Below are 15,010 nucleotides of genomic sequence, written 5' to 3'. Positions count from 1 at the left end.
AAGTCAATGCCAGAGCTTTTCTTAGGCTTCGCCTATTTATTATTTATTACCTGCACAGCACTTCAGACCAGGTTTTATATCTTTCAAATGAAATTCACACCATCTAATTCATCCTGATGATCTGTGTTTAATAATCTGTATTGACTACATTCATATTCAAAAGTTATTTAGAGCGAGCAAAGTTTAAGCACTATTCTCTAGGAAAAAAAAAAACTCAAACAGCCCTGTAAAAAAAAAAAAAAACTGAATAAAATCAGTGTTATCCATCAATGATACCAAAAGAATGTCCTAATAGAAAGGGTTCATGGCCTGATATGCAAATCCCAAAGCATTTTCTCCCCTTTACTGTTAACATAGTCTAGATAATGGCCTTATGGAAATCCTGCTCATAATTCTCACATGCAGATAATCCAATATGTTTACAACTCTCCATGGCATAAGTGAGACCAGTCTGGAACCTTTAACTCAAGTTTTACTCATTTAACAGGATTATAAATTGGAAGAATAAGGATAATGTCCAAAAATAGAAAATATTTTATGAGATGTAGCTTCTTTTTCAAACTCACAGAGCTGGTTTCGTTATTACTTTTGTGTGCTTTTATTTTTATCACCATTCAAGAATACATCCCCAAATACCACCTCCCTTGAAATCCCAAACCAGATTCTTGACAGTACGCTTTGGGTATATAGAATCAACCATATTTCATACTTGCATTGTGGACGTTTTCATTATGAGAGCCTATTACACCCTTGCTTTAATCAATCATGTTGAAGTTGTTTCTCTCATTTATACATAAGTTAGTTTTAATACATATATCCTTCTTATATAACATCATCTTTATATCATCAGCAGAGCTTGACACCAGCTGTATCTATTGAATAATTGCCTCAGTTATTAATCATACTACTATCTCACACGTTTGTAAATTGAAATACAGTTATTTTTATGACATAGGATTTATAGGAGAAACAAAACCTTTTTTTTAGTTCATTGCTCCATTCACTGAAAACATGTTTTCAAATTAAGGGCTGAACATAAAATTAAATGACTTGTCATTTATTTATTAGTCATAAGTTCATTACAAAATTGACTTCCATAATTTAAAAAAGTTAAAATCAAAAAGAAACATATCATCTAAGTGCTTATTATTAAGTGTTGAATTATATTTTACATTTGCAGAATATCCAATATAAGGATTAAAATTGAATGTTTATGTTAATGTAACAAAAAGGTAGATAAAAATATGAAAAGATTGTTAATAAATATAATCATCATAAACTTCTAACATGAAAACCAAATATATGTTGTTTTATTTAAAAAAATTAAAATTAGGCATTTGCTATTTAACCATATGTGAATCTTTTGGTAAACTGAAACAAATATCTAATTGTATACCTGAACTTTACAGGCAAAAAATTATACATTTAAAAAGTTATCAGTGGATGGCCAAGTGCCAGGTGCATACTTGTAATTCCAGTGGCACCCGAGGCTGAGGCAGTTTAAAGCCAGCATCAGCAAATTAGCCAGGCCCTAAGCAACTCAGTATGATCCTGTCTCTAAACAAAATATTTTAAAAAGGCTAAGGATGTGGCTTAGTGGACAAGCATGCCTGGATTCAATCCCTAGTACAAAATAAAAGTAGTTATCAGTAAATGTACTAACTATATTTTCTGCTATACCTGTGGTACTTCGATTTATTGTTGAATCCATTTGTCATATTTAAAAACAAATTCTGCTTTCTTCAATTACATCAAGTACATTAAAGTCTTTTTATTTATACACATCCTTTAATCTTTTCAAAATTATAGTTTAACATCACTGCAATTTTAAGTAATCCTACTTATTAAACATCACCTATAGAATTGAGACTTTCCAATTGTCCATATTTTCCAGATACTAGTAAGACACAGGATTGTTTCAAGAGTATCAGAAGACATTGGACGTGTCATCAAATTTTTAAAAATTGAATTCTAATTTTTCTGTGAGATTACGTAAGAGAGTGCTGTACTCCTAAGGCATTTGACTCTTCAGGCCACCTAACATGGGAAAAATCATTAATGTATCCTAGAGGAGAGAAGGAACCATTAAATTCTGAGGATATTAATGTGGCCATATCATATATCATACAAAAGAGATTCAAAAATTGTGGTCACAAAAATCCAGGAGAAAAAAGTTCATTATTAAAAATGTTATGCACAATATAAAATTATTCATCATAATCACAAAGGTATTTAGTTTCATTTCCCACTTTATCTTAATAAAATATTAACTGGTTTACTGGAAATGCATGATAAAACTATAAAAGTTAGAACATATATTTAAGTGAAATGAATTTCCAATTTCTCAAACATTAACAAAATAATTTTGTATACATTATTCAAATGAATATCAAATGTTTGTAAATATAATTGCAAACATATGTGGTAATTTTCTTCCATACTATCATTCATGATATGAGTTAGAAGAAATCATAATTTGCCACATAAATGTCCTATAGTTTCTTTAACCAGGCTGAAACCAAGTTTTATTTAAAAGCTTTCAAAAGCTTTGATATTTTTGGTGACTTTTTTATGCACCAAATGCACTGTGAGAAGCCTGGGTGTTTCCTCATGGTAATTAACATATAACATGGCACATGGATATTGCAAAATAAATATGTGTTAACTGGTAAATTTTGTTTTACAGCTTGAGTATAAGAGTTTTTAAATAGTTCCATTGCTTACTCAATTCCTTGTGTAGCAAAGTATAATCAATTCTAATTAAATTTGTTATTCTAGAGATAAATTTCACCCACAAGAGGCATAGATACAAGAATGTAAAAGGCACTTTTGTGTTTGGGGGGTATGGGGGGAGTAGAACGTATTCTATCTCTTCCTTAGTTTTAAAATACTCCTGAGAATAATATTAATTACTAATTTGTATTCCCCTTCATGAATTATAAAGAAAACTATAGGTAATAAAGTTTTATAAAATAGATATTTGCTCACACAATGTAAATAAAGCAATGATCAAACACAAAAGAAATGTCTTGGTTACAAAGAATTCCAAATAGCACACACAAAGAAGTTGATTGTGCAAAGTGAAGTATTGAGAGGAGAATAGAAAGAGATAGATGGAGATGGCTTTCAACCTGGTGAATTTAATCATGTTGCCAAAAAAGCATAGGTGCCCGACGTTGATGCATAATTTATTCTGGGAACAATAGAGAGCTTGAAGGATGGAAAGGAAGGAAACAGTTAAGACTACCAAAAATATTCTTAAAAAATTTAGGGAAGAAGAGATCTTTGATATCATGCTTGCATTCAATCTATTCACATTTACTTACAAATTAAAATGTATCTTTTTTTAGATAGAGGTTACTCTCACACAGACTGAATCAACCTGCAAAGTGGGCTCATACTGGAAAAAAGAATCCTGTGACAAGAGAAATGATTTCTAATGCTCATTATAAATGTCTCATATTTATTTTTCTATTTTTTTCCATTGCAAATAAAGTTCACCGTACCTAGCATATGCAGTACCTATCTAAGGGAAAAACGGCCTTGAATGACCAAATAAAAATAAAGCTGATAGGATCCAGCCTTCATTCATAGAATGTTAGAAGTTATCTAATCAAGTCCTGTATTCCACAGCTGGAAAAATTGAATTTTCACGCAAGGGAAATAGCTTTCTCAGGGATGACAGCAGATGAATGGCTCTAGGTCTCATGAATGTGGGCACAGGGCCCAAACTGCTCACATTTTATCACCATTCTAAATTACAATGCCTGTCACAAAGTGAGCATGAGGTATTCTGTAGATATTTTAGGTGAATTGCATGAATACATGACTGACAGAAGGAATGAGTGTGACACTGTCAGTGCTGGGCTAGTGATCAGTTTGCCAGCATCTGTGCAGTTTAAGATGATGATTTGTTGTGTAATAGTTCCTCAAAAATATCATTTTTGAGCTATGTCAGTTAAAGAAACAATGGCCAGATACCAATGGAAGCAGGTATTGGGACATTCTGAAGTAATAATTCTTTTTAACTTTTGTCATTTTTCAGTGATATTGCTTATCAGTGGAGTCGCAGCTGTCTTAGAGATGTTTTGCTAAAGCCATCCTGCAACACTTGACTCTTTGAGCTGCTCTGGACATACTGTTACTTATATCCACAATACTTCTTCAGCAGTGGTGATGGGCAGACACTTGATTTTACCCTACCTCTAGCAATTTAAACAACCAGGAGGAAGTAGTTGAAACAACAATAGGGCTCATTCTAAAGGCAATTTTCAGAAATAAAGAAATGTAGAAGAGGGAGAGAAATAAAGACCATACATATTTAAACTACTTGATAAGAGAACAAAAGGTGTTAAACAGGTCATGATAAGCAAAGTATAACTAGTTCTTGAAGAAATCTACAAAAGATTGGAAAACACCTTCTCAAGTACAGGGCAAAGAGAAGAAGTTGATAGCAGACATTGATGTGCAAACTAGTCAAGTTCAGGTGGAGGAAGAGCATATACCTCTCATATGGATTCTTGGAAGCTATTCCCTACAAATTTAAGTGGTAGTTGAGAGTAACATTTAAAGTGGCTAAAGATTGTCTGGGCAATAGCTTCTATGCTCCACATAGTCAGGTTCAAGTGCAAGAGAGATCTTTGTAAAAGAGTTCCTGGCAGTGCTCTGTGATACAAGAGGAGTCACTAAGGCTGTTTAGGGACCCAGGTAAACTTCCAGCCTCCTTCTTCATCTCAACACACAAAGGCTTGTTCCTGGTGGAAAGAATGAGTTTTGACATTACAGTGAGGACTCAGGGATGTGTAAAATGTCATCTCTGTCTTGTTGGGTGACACATCAGCTGGATGATAAGGAAGTGTTTGCACCTCTGTTGGGGGATTTGAAAGTTGAGAAAAGTAGTGGAAGTCTTCCCCATGGCTGGCAGTGCTGTGCAAGGGGGTTGTTCTTTCACCTCCATAGTTGATTGGCACATCCTCTCTGTGGACATTTTCATAATCAATGGCATCACTCAGAAAATGGGAGTATGTGCTAGTCACTATTCTGGGATGAGAGGAGAGGGCACTGTAGTTAGCTGATGAGGTGTCATCAATGGTGTTGAGGTCATTCAATCCAAGTGTTTGTAGCACCCAGGGATCACCATGGGGCCCAGGTGGTTTTTCACAGTTAGCAAACTCACAAGAGAGGTTTCTCTTGGCATTTTTAGGAGGGGGATCTCAGCAGGAGAGTATCCCTGCTCTTTGTGTTTCCTCTTCCTCTTTCTGAATTTTCCACACACTTTGGAGAACTCATCTCCAAATGACAACAATTTCTGAAGAAGTGACATTTGAAAATTATACTTCCTTTAAATATCTACTAGTTACCCTCATTCTTTAGAAAAATAGGTTAAATTTCTAATATTTTTTCACATACAAGTAAAATGGATTAGATTAGTGTCTGTTACTAAAGTAAAATCCATGATAACATCTTATTTCTTAGGTACCTGAATTCATTTCTTACTCTCAGTTTGAAACTTGAAAAAAGCAGATCATGTCTTGAAGATTTCAAATCAGAGAAGTAATAATTTTTACAAAAATGACAATAAAAGCAATTGTTTATTGAATTATCACTGATAAAATAAACAAATTATTATTTGATATAATTTATGAATAGTTCATCACATGCACTATTTCTTTGGATATAGATACTGTTAAAATCTCCATTAATGAGGAAACTAAGACACAGACATATTTGTGACTTGCTAAGTATCCCTTAGCCTAGAATTAAACCTAAGTTATCTGAATATAGACAGAACTCTTGTTTAAACACTATACAACATTCCTTATGTTATTTCATTAACTTTCAAAGCAATCCCTTGAAAACAGTTGTTATTTTAAATCTTGGAGAACTGAGGTCAAGAAAGGTAAAGCTAATTAATGTCATTTAATAATTTAATAATGTCTTTTTCAAGGAATGGTGGCTAGAGTTAGAAGCCAATGCTAGCCCTTTATTTATGAAAGCTTACTATACAGTAAAGTAGTCAAATCTAGTATCTTTTCTTCTCTCAACTGTTAGATTCAGTAAAAGCAGCAGACACATAATCAATTTAGATTACATAATATCAAATAATAGTTTCTCTAAGAGTAAAGTAAAAATTGGTCATAGAAGCAAACACATACTAGGAAAAACACAAAACTAAAGAAAAAAGAACACAAAGAGACTATAGGCAAGCTATATTTGAGTTAGAAATAGCTCATTTAATAGTGTAAGAAAAATGTGAATAAAAAATAATGTAACTGTATATACTGAATTGCTGCTCAAGATACTAAGCTCCAGTTATCATCACAGCATCTTAGATTGAGAGAGATTTTTCACAGATTTTTAGTTTTTGTAGCTGCAGGTAACCAAATTTCTAATTGAGAATGATTTTCCTAAAGCCAGAAAATAATTAAAACAACTGAGTTTTTAAATCTTTAATTTCTACATTAAGAAGATAATTAAAACAACTGAGTTTTTAAATCTCTGATTTCCACTTAACTCTCCGTTTGATCAACCTGTTTCCTCAGCAATCCCTAGCTTTTGATATATAAGAAACTATTTTTGTAATAATGTCTGGATAGAATCTGCAATCTATATACTTCTAATAAGTGATACATAAAAGTTCTAGTGAAAGTCATGTACTTCCTTAAGAAATGTTATCCATTCTACTCATATATCCCATGACCTGTTGTTAAGTACACTTCTTGCTTTTAATTAAGAAATTTTACATTAATGGTTTCCTTTCTTAAATCACTGCCCTGACCTTATAAAAAGATTATTACACACCTTGGCCTTTTCTTCAAGACATTTAACCAAAGTAGAATTCAGGTATTGTCTGAGATGATTATTCTTTTCATGTAGCCTAGCAAGTTCTTCTTCCTTCTGAACCAGAGTATCTTGGAGCTGCAAAAAGCAGACAATGGTGAAGGTCGTGCCACTGTATTGACTTTGTAACATTATAATAATGCCACTGTGCCTCAGCCTTCTTAAACTTGATTATTATTCTGTTTGTTTTATGAACACAATTTCAGGGAGTCCTTGTCCTCCGAGAATGAAATCAACAACACCCTACCACATTATTGTTCAGTTTTGTGCTCTGAATTTTTCATTCATTACAAAGTATTTGAGGGTATTACATGACTTTTAAAATTTTAACCACAAGGGAGTCAGGTAGGTGTAAAGGAAAATGAGCAGCTTTAAACTATTTAAATATAGAAAAAAGGTGTTTAGAAAGGTTTACCTGGACTCATTCCTTGCACATGAAAGAAAGAAAGAAAGAAAGAAAGAAAGAAAGAAAGAAAGAAAGAAAGAAAAGATGGTTGACTTGTGCCACATTCAGATTGATCTGCCTGTTTGTTCAGTAGATCATATTATTTTGGGGGAACAAATAAGAACAAAATATGGAAAATGAAACAATATTTGGATAAAAACCTTTGTCATCATCGTTAATTCTCCACGCAATTATCCATGTTTATCATTTTAAAATACTGACATGATTCCATTTGGTCTTTCCATTAGCCCTCTGAGATATGCCGCATAAATATTCCAATTTCATGGATGAGGAAAAGGTGGATGTGATAGGTCACACAGCTAAAATGTGATATAGTCAGAGCCTGACTTCATGTCTTCCTCAAGTGTTATTTGTGTATATGAGTGTGTGTGTATGGGGGGGTTGAGACAGAAAGAGAGAGGAGTTAGATGAACAATCTCTCTCTCCCTCCCTCCTTCTTTATCCCCCCCTCTCTCTCCCTCTCTCTCTCTCTCTCTCTCTCTCTCTCTCTCTCTCTCTCGACATATGCTCATTTTAGTTCTAAAGTGAGTTAATGTGAATTTTAAGAGGAAAAAGTAGCAGCATAAACTTAAGGGAAGATGCAAGTGGAGAATGGACTGCAGGATGTATGGCCAGTCTCAATGTTCTAACTATCCACACATACCTGTTTATTTCTGTAGAGCTGTGAGGAAAGCTGAGCTTCTTCCCAGGAACATGAGTCCAGAATAGGAAAACTCGAATTAGAAGATGAATCTATGAGAAAATACAAAATAGCATAGAAAACACACTTTTGACTTATGTGCAATGAACTCACCAAACCATTCCCAAAGTGCAATAGGTTCAGTTACCTTTCTAAAAATAGCTGTTGCTTCCTCACACTAGAACAAAATATTTAAAGCTTTCAGAAGAAGGATGCAAGCTGTAACAGACAAATATTTATACAACCTATGCCAAAGTGGTTAAAGAGGTGGGATTTTTTGTTCTTTTTGGAACTAAGTGGTCATATTCTTCTCTTTGTATGTATATTCTTGTTGGTTAAATTAATAAAGACTCTCTCAGCTGCATCATTAATTCATTCAAATGTTTATTAACCTTTTCCTTCCACTAGGCATAATATTGCAATCCCACTATCTTTTTTATAATTTTTATTCTATTTTTATAAGCTTCAACATTAATAATATAGTGTTTGGCTTGATAATCTAATAACATTTTTGATGCTATTATTTCCTTTTCTGTCTGCCTACCTGTTAAATCTAATGAATAGAATTCAGAATTTGATTTAGTAGCAATGTCTACTTTTAAATAATTTGCACCTTGTTTCTCTGAAGACCATGATAAAAAATTGCAAAATTCTACCTTCTCTGTTTTAACTGTTTTCATCTGTATATTTTTTATGCTTTTACAAAGATTTTTTTTCATATTTGACAGGAAGCTATGCCTGTAAATCCAAAGCATTTGGGCATGCTTAATTGTTTTTTTTTTACTTTATTCCATCTCATTAATACCATTCTGACTCTTTCCCTGTTCTTCTTAAACTGCTGTTACTGAAGAATTTTTTATTAAAATAGAGTAGTGAGTAAGAAAACAGGAATTCAATTTTGTAAACAGTTTGGGTTCATATTTTGGGCATTTTGTCTTTGCTGTTGCTTATAGTGAAAAAGTAAAACTGAACAACTTTATCCATAATATGTAAGTGTGCTTCAACATTTTAGGTTTTCATTTTTGTGTGCCTTTCCTTAACCCCTGTGTCCACCAAAGGAGCATATGGCAAACTATAGTATAGGTATTTAATTCTAAGATATCTGAAAATTTTTAGATAAATTTGACTATTTATACAGAAATTCACTTAATTTTATAAAAATGTTCACTAACCTTCAAGTCAAGATTAATACCATTCATAATTTTCCATCAATGTTATACTTCCCTCCCACTTTGAAATCCTATGTGAGTGCTTGTGTGTGTGTGTTTGTGTGTGTGTGTGTGTGTAAGAGAATAATTGTTTCTACTTACAAGGCATTGTCTATAGAATCTCCTCTATGAAATAAAAGATGAAGTTATTCATTCTTGTTTCTTTATCATACTTGGGAAATTTTCCTGAATTTCAAAAGAAATGTTATAACTAGTATCTTGACTCCAAAACATTCTACTAGGATGTTGTTTATAAAATATGACCCAGAAAAGTTCTTTCAGTGAGTTTGGAATCTCCAAGTACTATACATTAGAGGGAGAAACACGTGTTGTCCAGCAAGAAAGAGAAATAATCCCATTTTCACTATTTGGCAAGTACAAAATAGCAGAAGTTAAGGTTGTAAAATTCAAGACTCTTTGGACTAACTTAATTTTTTTATAACATCCCTTTTCCAGAGTCCCAGACCATGATGCATTGCAGCCACATTGCTTGAAAAGGGCTCCAGGTCTACCACTAAAGCAGAAGAGCAGAACTTACCCTGTGTCTGTGGTGCTTGTTGGGGCTCACTGTTGTCCAGGAGACCAGCAGCCCAGAAAGAGATCCAAGTCTCCGTGGAAACGTCAACACTAGTTTCTGACGGTGTAGTGGAATACAGGCAATTATAACTCTTGTCTCCTGCAAAATACTGGTCTTGGCAAGGCAGAATGGTGTTCTGTGAAATTCAGTATAAGGAGTTGGGGTGGAGGTGGGTTTCCCAGAAGATTGGGTGATGCAGATGTGGACGGAGAGAAGGGTGGGAGAAACACACAGAAATTACATACAGTTAATCAAGAAACAGTGAAGGTGTTAAATTTAGATCCAGATTAAATTTTGAGTGGTTTAATTATAATATCTAAAAAGGAATCAGCTCCTATAACTTTCCTAACATTTCCACAGGTCCTTGAACAACGAATAGACTACTACTGGATGAATCATATTTATATTTTCCGTTGTAATGCCTAGCTCACCAAATAAGCCAGTCAGAACTATCTTAATTATATTTCTATTTCTAATCACCTTGGAAGACAAAGAACCCATTAAAAAGGATGAAAAAACAGAATATGGCATCTTATAGACTAACCTCTGAATCAATAATTGTCTTATGCTTCCCTTCCTCTTCTCCTCCAAACTAACATTCTGTTGGATCTTATGGGAATCTGAATAGAGATACACACAAACTCATGCTGTGTATAATGTATATTCAAATATATATATATATATAATGTATATATACATAATGTGTATATATATATAATATATATGTGTGCATATGCATATATATATACATACACATACATATAGTTATGTGCATACATATACATACTTGTATAATATACATACATATAGACATATGCATATATAGACATAAGTGCATATGTTCTCTCTATCTCTGTTCTATAGATAATTAAATAAACTTTGTTCCTTGTAGGTAATTAAATAAACTTTGCCCCAGCTCCAGTCAGAGGAACGTAACATCACTCCAAGTAAACATCTAAAAGCTGAGAGAAATAAGCAAAGACTGCAAGCTCTAGATATCTCCATCACTAGGGCTCAATGTCCTTGCAACGTTATCCTGCCACCACTAACTGCCTGACGTGTGTTCTCACTGTGTTCTGATCCAGGGAGTACCTTCCTGCCTGCCACTTCTCAAACCTCAAACATACACTCTTTTCAAATCTCCAAACAAGGATAAGTATGCAGCCTTCCTAGGTTAATTTGTACAACAGTCCATTCCTAATTATTTGTCAATGTTTAATCAGGTAAAAGCCATTTATTCCAGCAGAGCCTAGGTTTAGATAAACTCTGTTTGACTGCTACGAATCTTTTGTTGGCTTGAGTACTTTCTTGGTCATAACATAAACAGAAGAGAGGAAAATGAGTCAATTAAGCCACACTTTGTTAATGTTCCCAGTGAGTTAAGTCTTAGAAAAGAAAAAAAAAATACACAGTTCAGAAGCAAATGCAGCTTGGGGAGTGCAGATCAAAGAAGTTAAGCCAAAAGTTTATCAAGAGCTAGTTTTCTTGTTTTCATTTTAAAAGCATGTTTGCAGACTCCTTCCTTGAGGTTATTATTCGAATCCAAGTTAAACTATTAGGCAATTGACACCTGAGAAGAAAACAAACCCCAAATACTCTTACAGTAGTTCAACTCCAAGTGTTTGCAAATATGTGCATAATCTGGAATAAGAGGAAGAATGAAGAGTAAGTGAAGGTGAATAGGTGAAATTTTGGGGAAATATGAAGAATAAAAATAACAGGGAGAAAGGCAGAGGGAAAGGAAGGGAGGAAGAGAGAGAAGACAGATGATAATAAAAAGAAGACAGGAGAGGATCTATTTTAATTGGTAGATAGCAAAGAAAGCTTGCTCCAAAAATGGAATAAATTCTCAGTGCAAAGTTTGTTAGCTTTCAGAGCCCCAGGTTTTGCCAGAGGACTAGCAAACGCCAGTTCCTCACTTACCATCTTGCAGTGGAAGAAAGCGCTGAAGAAACTGAGCTCACACTTAACTTTTTCTTAAAGCCAGTGGGAGCTTTAAATGGAATGAAGGGAGGAACTATGAGAGGCGAGTTCTAATCTGCAGGGGAGCCGGTGACACTTGGGGCTCCTGGCGAGCGCTGCCCTCTGATTTGGTGGGAGGCTATCAAACAGGTGACATGAGCTTGCAGACACCATGTGAAGCCAGAGTCACTTGCACTCCAGGGACCACGACAGCAGGATCTGGGACCTGCAGGTTGGGCTCCCTGTCTGCTCTTGGCTACAGGGTATGCTATGTGGCTTCAAAACCCACGCGCCTATGCACGCTGGCTGTGCACCTGGCGCAGGACGTCAGAGGCTGGAGGTGGCAGCGCAGCCCTGAGGGACCCTAAGGCCAGCGCTTCCTCCTGCACCACATGCGCAGCGGTGCAGGGAGGGGCGGAAAGTCTGCTTGGGCTATGGTGAGGGATGGCAAGGTCTCAAACCTGTATTTCAGGGATGGGGTGGCACTTGTGGAAGCCAGTCCTACAGCCCCAGAGCTAGTATTATGCCTATCTATCTTTTGACCACATGATCACAATTTAATGTCAACTTGTATTATGTTGTAAATTTATTTTAATTAATTTATTTTCCTTATTTGATGGACCTTATTTTGCCCAATTCCGGAAGTGGAGGTGACATTTCAATTCTAGAATATAAATTCCCCAAGAATAGTGATTTCTGCTCACTGCTGTTTCCAAAATGCCTGGCACAATTTCTGACACATAATAAATGCTCAGTAAAGATTTGTTTTAAAGAATGAATTAAGCTACACATTTCTGAAATCTAAAGCATCTTTCTCTGTGTAAGCCTAGCCTCACAACTATATTTATATAAAATAAATTCATTAAGAAAAAATAGTGTAAGCATTTAATTTCCTGTCTTTTCTCTTACTTTTGATTCTCACAATCCCTAAAATACTATGCCTACCATAGAAAGAAGAGTAACAACATCTTTGAAACTATTTATCTACAACTAATAGTAGCTTCTCATTTAAATTTATATTCTAATTAGATATAAAATACTTGATGATAGCCATAGGAGAAAGGATACTTATTGTCCTTGTTACATCCACAAAGGAAGGAAGCACTAAGGTTAAGAAAACTCACCAATGTTAACACAATTGGGAAGTGGCAGGCTTTGGATTTGAACCTCTGACTAACTAGTATACCTATGGTATTTGACTTTAACTTCTCTCTATTGCATGTTATTGCTGTTGGTCAATGGGCATTATTATGGACTGGGTTGTGTTACCCATAAGTCATATGTTGAAGCCCTATACCCAATGTTACTGTATTTCAAGACAGGTGTAGGAACTGAAAATAACGTCTGATTCTGACTTGCACATCCCTTTCTCTACTCTGGCTCTGACCTTTCTTCATTCTTCTTTGCACTCTACTCATGACCCTTAGCACTCAGCAAAATGACTAGGACATAATGGATCTTAATTAAGTACTGTATATCCAAAATTAAGAAAGGAAAGGAGGGGGAAGCTGCTTCTCTTCGTGGAGTCCTTTTCTCCTGCTTCAATGACATTTATTTGAAAAACACTTTCAGATTAATAGTAGTAGTTTTGGGATCCCTGCCTGGAATGTGGATGAACTGGATCAGTCAACACTGACTCATTTCAGTATGTGACATGAAGGACTGGTCCATCTCTGCGCTAACTGTAACAAGAAAAAAAAGATGTAATGGCTGTAAGGCACTGAGATGATGGGTAAGGAGAACGTATCAAAATGCATTTAATTCGTAAGAATCAGTGATCTTTTTCAAGGCAAAGAACTCTTCATGCTTTTAGTCCTGCCAGCAACACAATCTGTTTGGCAAAAACCCTCATTCATTTTGTGATGAGCAGCAGGGACAGAAAAAGGAGGATGGAGTTGTGTTTTCGGAAACTTTCACAAATGACACAGGAGCCTCTGCAAGATAGATTTTCTTTTGGCTCCAAAAATTATACAAAGTAGGTAATTGACTAAACATGGTATGAAAAAAGGACTATAAGCTTTGCATCAAAATATACCCAGATTTCAGCTTGGGGTATGCTATGATTGAGTCACTTGGGGTTATCTTAAGCCTCTTATCTTATTTGGGAAATTAGCATAGTAATACATACATTAGAAGTTATTTTAAAAACCAGCCATTTTTATTAATGCTTTATTATTTTCTAATTTGTTAACTAAATATTGGATAGTATCTCTTTTTACTATTAGGGGTGAGGAACTCTGCCTTTGAACACACATGTGATCCTGTGTCTTGTTTATTAAAGTAACTGAAAAAGAATGCTACATTTATAAAACAGGGTTTTTCTTTTCTGAGGGTAAGACATAATTTTAAGAAGTTTTTGATTGGTTTTAAGCACAACAATATTTGGCAAATCATTAATACTTTAGCTTGGTAGGCTGGCAGTATACATGATGGTGGAGAACCCCTAAACAGCAAAGAGCTATTGACAATTAAACATAAATAAGATAATAAATCTATTCTCAAATCAAAAACTAAGGGAAAAAACTAATTATTAAAATTTGATTTATGCGTGACATCTTACTTAACATCCACTACTAAGGTATAAATTAATACTATTCTGATGATGAGTAGTATATTGAAACCTGCATCCTGTAAACCATAATGGGAAACACTTTGGCACTTATTTATCCACATTTATGAAAGAAGGAGGTTGACATTTCTTAGTGATGTCAATGTAACCCACATAGATTATAAGATTATATAGATTATAAATAATAAGATTAGTTAAAACTGCCTTTTGTGTTGTGCCTAAAGCAATAGGGAATGTGGCTCCAAACAGCCCAGTGGTTGAATCAGGGTACCACCTCCTGTCGGAGAAAAGATATAACAAAATAAGAGGTAATTGGACCTCTTATTTTGCACAAAAAAACAAGTCTGCTCACAGAGAAGGTTAGAGAGTGAGTAGAGATTTGTCAGGAGATAAATAGGTTGGCATATGGAATATTCTTTTGTTTAACTCCATGATTATCCCATTAGTGGATTCGATAGTAAATGTAATAAACAATTTCTAAATTTTTTCTATAAATACAGCTTTTCCCATTGATTCAATGGTTGAATCTCCAGGTAATAATAAAGATAGTATTTCTTATTTCACCTGTTTGTAAAGAAAATTATTACATTTAGATAAAGTATATTTAGAGAAGATGTTTTACATTGGAAAATTTAACATTTGAATTTTTAGCATGTCTGAAGAACCTGACACATTTCATTTGTTGAAGCATAGTTTTGAATTTCACCGC

At 34.4% G+C, this 15,010-nt stretch overlaps 1 pseudogene; it reads right to left on the bottom strand.

Moving 5' to 3' along the window:
• Positions 1-2,441: 2,441 nt before the first annotated feature.
• Positions 2,442-9,184, bottom strand: LOC144372724 (geminin coiled-coil domain-containing protein 1-like; annotated as a pseudogene).
• Positions 9,185-15,010: the final 5,826 nt, after the last annotated feature.

The sequence above is a fragment of the Ictidomys tridecemlineatus genome, unplaced genomic scaffold (genome assembly GCF_052094955.1).
Source record: "Ictidomys tridecemlineatus isolate mIctTri1 unplaced genomic scaffold, mIctTri1.hap1 Scaffold_150, whole genome shotgun sequence".
Taxonomy (NCBI): domain Eukaryota; kingdom Metazoa; phylum Chordata; class Mammalia; order Rodentia; family Sciuridae; genus Ictidomys; species Ictidomys tridecemlineatus.
This window is presented reverse-complemented; position numbering and strand designations above follow the sequence as displayed.